This window comes from Cervus canadensis, chromosome 6, assembly GCF_019320065.1.
Source record: "Cervus canadensis isolate Bull #8, Minnesota chromosome 6, ASM1932006v1, whole genome shotgun sequence".
Taxonomy (NCBI): Eukaryota; Metazoa; Chordata; class Mammalia; order Artiodactyla; family Cervidae; genus Cervus; species Cervus canadensis.
This window is the reverse complement of record NC_057391.1, coordinates 30,285,636-30,291,837: the sequence shown is the minus strand read 5'-3', so window position 1 is coordinate 30,291,837 and position 6,202 is coordinate 30,285,636.

The window sequence follows — 6,202 nt, the reverse complement described above, 5'->3', positions numbered from 1 at the left end:
CCTTTATTAAAAGATCATCTTTGTATATGTGTCTGAACCATACATTTATGAATAATAAAATACTAGAATTGAGAAATAGAAAATGTTGAAGCAACAAATATTGCTTTCATGCCAGAGAATGGTACAGTAGCAATATGATATTGTTGAATCAGGCATGACTGATACTCAATGCTAAATTATTACTCCAATATAAAACTTCCAAACATTCACCAGAGTCTCTTCCAAACATGAACATTTTGAGAAGAAAATGAAGTGACTTTGACATTTTAGTGGACACAAAATAAAGAATTACTCTGAGGGGCAATATACCAATGAGATCTAGAATTCAGCAGGAACAGAAACTTATGACCTGAAATAACAATAACAACTTTAGGATCTTAAAATTTCTGTAATCTTGGGGAAATTATTGGATATACCTAACCAATTTCATTTACTTTTCAAAGAACAAAATGATGTCATCTGGTATCTATTTAAGACATATTTTTTGTGTACCTATAACTTGCAGTTTACTATGCAAGTTATTTTAGATGACAAAATAAAAGCAAATGACACTGCACCGGAACTTAAATCAGTATATTTGTATATGCATATGTAGTCTATATATGTACAGGTTATATTAAAAATACAAATATCTAGAACATTGTCACAAAAATATTATATAAAGAAGTTATAAAGATTAAATAAGATACAACTTTCAATCCAAAATAAGTAAAGATCACCAACATATGATTCAAAGTGAGAATTCACTACTAAGTATACAGTTACTCTAGCAATCAAAAGCTTGCAAATTGAAACAATATGGTATCACTTTTTATCTCAGCCATCTTGGTTAAATACACAACATCTCAATAGCAAGCCTATGAAAAAAAGGACATTCTTATACATAGCTAGAAGCATTCTAAATTAATTTAATACTTTTGGAAAGACATAATAATGATCACTCTTTATTCAGCTGTGTGCTAAATTCTAACATAATCTTTAAAATCTTTAAAAAAATGATATATAGTAGGTGGTATTATCCAATTATGCAAGAGATTAAATTATATTCTTAAGGCCACATAAATGAGTGAATTAAAATTTGTATCCAGGTTCATGGCTTTAAAGCTTGTAGTCTTTCTATTGCTTTATTAATGTTTACATCTTTGAGCCAGTAATTTCCCTTCTATGAATTTGTCTTAAAGATAATCTAAATATTTTAAAAGTCATAATCATATAGATATCTGAAATGGCATGAAATATAATAAAAATGTTGTAAGTAGTTTACTGACATTGCAATAGTTCATAGTTAAATAAATCTTGATATAACCGCTTAATGAAATATTAGCCAGAAGTCCTCATAGACTGTTGTGATGTAGAGAATACTTATGACTTAATATTTAATAAAAGCTCTGTAAAAATCATCATGAAGAGTATTTTTGCAAATATATAAAATAAGCTTATAAAAATTAGAAGAAAATCTTTATATAATTGATCATAGTTATTGGACTTGGGCATTGAATTATGATGATGTTTTTCTCTATTGTTCAAACACAATGTTATTTTATTGCTTTTGTAATTATTCTAAGATAAGCATCAACACACAACAAGTGTGCCAAAGTGTACCATAAACAGTGTCATAGATTTTGAGACAAAGCAAAAAAATAATCATTGTCATTGTTACAAGGGACCCACAAAGTATGGCCTTGAAAAACAAACAAATCATGTCTATGGTTTTGCCAAATATGTCTATGAAGTGATGTCAAACATCATATATCCTTTTTTTTTTTTAAAAAAAAAAAAAGAAGGAGCAAGTGTTTAAGTATCAAATAATTCTCTTGGGACTTTTGCCCTCTCACTATAATGGAACTAAGGTTAGCCTGTGGACTTCAGATGAGGCAGTGGAGAAGAAATATAGTCTCAATTCTTTATTCTGAAAGACTTAACTTTATTACATAGCTCTTCTGACAGTCTAGACACTCCCCTCCTCTCCTCTAGGAAGGAAGAGCATGTGTGGTTCAATGGTATTAAGAGTGCAGGAAGAAAATATTATTAGAGCATACTTCTTTCTTCCCCTAACTTCAAGTGATACTTTGGTTCTGTTAATCCCTACCAGTCATTCTGAGATAGGTATTCAAAGTCAGCTTTGAGTCTCTGGGCTGAGTAAAAGTTGAGAATGAATTTACTGGAGTGCTATGTTTACTAAATACTAATCCATTTCCCAAGGTAACTGACCTTGATTATTAGCAGTAGATCTTGAGATCAAAGCCAGGAGTTAGATAGTAGATAATTTCACTAAAGTATGCCTTTGTAAATGTATCTACTACAAATAATTCATCTTTTTCATTTAACAAGATAATTAGGATGTTGTGCTATATGTGTGTATAGGTGGAATAAAAAGCAATTAAAAGGTGACTTCAGAGATGGAGTAGAATTGCCATAAGTGTTTAAATTCACATGTTGATAAAACAGGTAAATAACATTTCTCCAAAATCCTTACTTTCACTGAACAGTAAGAGAGCAGTATTCAAGTAGGGTTGTTTGTTTTAAAAGCAATAACCTGGAGTCATTTCTGTTTATCACCAATATGAGAAGTGGAAAAACATGAGATGGTATAAACACTGGCCTTACAAGGCCATATGACACTTCCTGCTCTCCATCTAGTCTCCCCTCCCACTGAATAAAATAATCATCATGGAATGGCACTTTTTTCTTGCTTAAATTTGACTATAAAGTGAAGCGTAACTTTCTGAATAATTATTTTGAGCCTGTAAATGGTGTCTCTCTATAACCAACCAAGCATATAACAAGAAGATGAAGATTAGACTTATTTTCACTTCATTTCACTTCTTTGTAATTGACAAGCTCTCACTGGGTGTCAACTTTAAAAGATGACAAATCCTAAATCTTAGAGGACCCAATTCAATAGTTCAACTTTCTAAATTGTTTGCAAATTAATCTACATTTTCAAATGAGTCAAGCATGAAATATAAGATGACATCTATATTACAAAAATATTAATTTCCTTGTCTTTCTCTTTTTCCCTGTCAAAGACAAAAGGTACATTTAAAATGTTCATTTTGTTAAGAGATAGTAAAAATGAACATATAGTGTGCATTTTAGCAACTTGGCTTTTTTCTCTTTTTTTAACACTAATTTATTTCTCTCTATTTAAGCATGCAGGTTATTCAGTTTACAAATGTTCTATGTATTGATGAGAGAAAAATTAAATTTGTGAAGTATTTTCAGTGCATTACATTTTAAAATAAAGATTCGACAAATGAAATAGTAATCTGAGTCCCATTGATTTAAATTCTAGCTTTAGCCCTCTTCTCAATTAGCCCTTGCCTCAGTTTATCCACATGTAAGTAAACACTGCTGTTTTTTTCATGCAAACAACTTGATGGTCATAAATGCTCTGCACATCTTTAATTCCTAACTAAAATAGTTATAACATCAGTGTCAGTGATCTGATTTACTGAAGTGTATGAAATACAAGATAAATATTGTAGGGTTGTCTGTTCCCCTGAAATGAAACTTCAGATAATTTTTTACTTCATTGATTAAGCATATATTTTGTGCCCAATAATTAACTCCAATATTACTATCAAAAGAAATTGATCTAAATTAATTAATGATCATTAGAGGATCAAATCATATTGCTCTTAAAGATATCACATTTCAGATAATTCTATTTCCTTAGTACTTTAACATTCTCCATTTAGGAGGGCTTAGAAAATATTTCCATTCCAGGAAATAGCAAGTTGAAGAATTTCCAAGTTATTTTAGATATTAGATCCTCTTGACCAACTGTCATGATTTATCACTATCAAATGTTATTGAACATGAAATTAATATAAATGAATTAATAAGAGCAAACTGCCCATTTATATCAGCAGGGTCACTACCCTTCTGGGACAGGAAATCATGACGATTAGGTTACATTTAAATTCAATAGAGACTTGTTTGTTTAGGAAAGTTGTGTAAAAACATATTTGTAGAGCTGAGAGGGACTGTATAGGTCACCTCATCCCACTTAACTATTCTATAGAAAACTGAGGCTAATATAATCAATATAAATTAAAGGGGAAAAATTATGAAAATAAGTTCTTTAAAAATTAGTCTTTTAGGAACTTCCCTAGTGGTCCAGGAGTTAAGAATGCAGAGAACACATGTTTGATCTCTGGTCGGGAAACTAAACTTCCAGATGCCAAGGGGCAACTAAGCCCACACGGGGCACCTGGACAGTCCTGTGCGGCAGCGAAAAATTCCACATGACACAACGAAAATCCTGCATGCTACGACTGAGACCCCAGTACAACCAAATTAATTAAAATAAAATCAGTCCATCAGAATTTCTAAAAATAATAATTTCATATACTAAGCACATTCCATTATGTTTATTAGTAAAGAGCATAAAGGTGACTTTCATATATTAATAGACTCATGACTTAGAACAAGACCATGGCCCTAACCACTGTGTCTGTACAATTAAACCATGCAAAGGGACGGCCTAAAAGCTCAGCTCAAGTTGCTGATTCAGCTGCTGCCATCAAAAAGGGTGCAGCATTTTATCTGATGTAAGTCAATGAAGGGAATATAATTTAATGCAAAACTCTGGGCTTGAAGAACAGAAGAAGAAACCAGAGACTCTAATTTTGGGCTCCAAGAGAACTATGCATGAGTCCTTCTTTGATTTCAGTAGTTCTAATATTACCGTTTCACTAATTAAAATTGAATTTCTTGACTGAACAGTCTTCACTGAACTACATTATATGTATTCATAAAATACTCTGTCTCGCCTTGGCTATACTACACCAATGATTTCTGCATCCTGACCTTTAGACATGGTGTCTTGAATCCGGACAGTGTTAGTTACACACAATGGTTATGATGATTTGTTTCTTCTGCCTTTGTGTCCATTCACAACCTCCAGCAGTAATAGAAACAATTATAATATAGTTATTTATATAGGTGTCTGTCTTCTCCCTTAAATTTTGTGATTCTTGAGGGCATGAAATTCTTTCTGCATATCGCCAAATAAGCACCATAAACAGGGAGGTGTTAAAAACAAGTTTTTTAAAAAGAGAATTAGTGAACATGAATACATTTTCAGGATTATAAATTGTCCTCCCAATCTGCCAGCTATTTATCTTCCATTCAGCTCAGTCATGAAGTTTGGATCTGGTTAAAAATATACATTAATGCATCTAATATGCTAAGTCATTTTTTTTCCTTCCTTTGAGACTTTCGTGTTGGACTGTGGCTTCCTCTTTGAAATACTAGTATACAGGTTTAACAGCCATTTTGCAGAGCAACTCTGTCTGATTCTTTCCTTTGCCTGAAACAATAACTGGCTTGATAAGAAATCAAGTGAGGTTATCTAAGGAAGCAAAGACACTAATGTCAATTGATGAGGGTTTTTGATATCCATGCTGTTGTTGTTTTTCAGCCACTAAGTCATGTCTGACTCTGCAACCCCATGAACTGCAATACGCCAGGCTTCCCTGCCCTTCAGTATCTCCCTGAGTTTGCTCAAACTCATGTCCATTGAGTCAGCGGTGCCATTCAACCATTTCATCCTCTGTTGTCCCCTTATCCTCTTGCCCTTAGCTTTCCTCAGTAGTTTTAATTAATACCTGCTTGTTCATGTTATTATTATCCTCAAATACATGTACTTGAAAGATTATTAAAATACCCAGTTAGGAAGTTCATTCATAGATTAAAGCCTAGTAGAATACTCTACACTTTTCAGAAATTCAAAAAGATTTGTTAACTGAGAGATAAAATGATTGCATTGGCTTTTCTCCCCAGTTCTATGTGCCCTGTTTAGCTCTGATATATAGTATCACTAAATGACTATTTGTTGAAAGATATTAGGGACAATCATGCATCTACTTCAACATGGTTCTATTTTTTTCATTTTATATTTAGGACTTCCTTGCAGTCTCTGGATTCTGCCCCCAAGTACATTCCATGGTATAGACAATCTCTCTGGCTTAGAATAAGGATTGGCAAACTCTAGAACGTTAAAGAGCTAGATAGTAAATATTTTCAGTTTTCCAATCTGTGTGGTCTCTGTTGCAGCTACTCTACTATTATAGAAGGAAGGCAGTGGCAGACAATGTCTAAAGGAATGGACATTGTTGTGTTTCAATAAAACTTTATTTAGAAAAACAGATGGGAGATTGAATTTTGGGTCATCCTTTCATGAGTTGCTAACTCT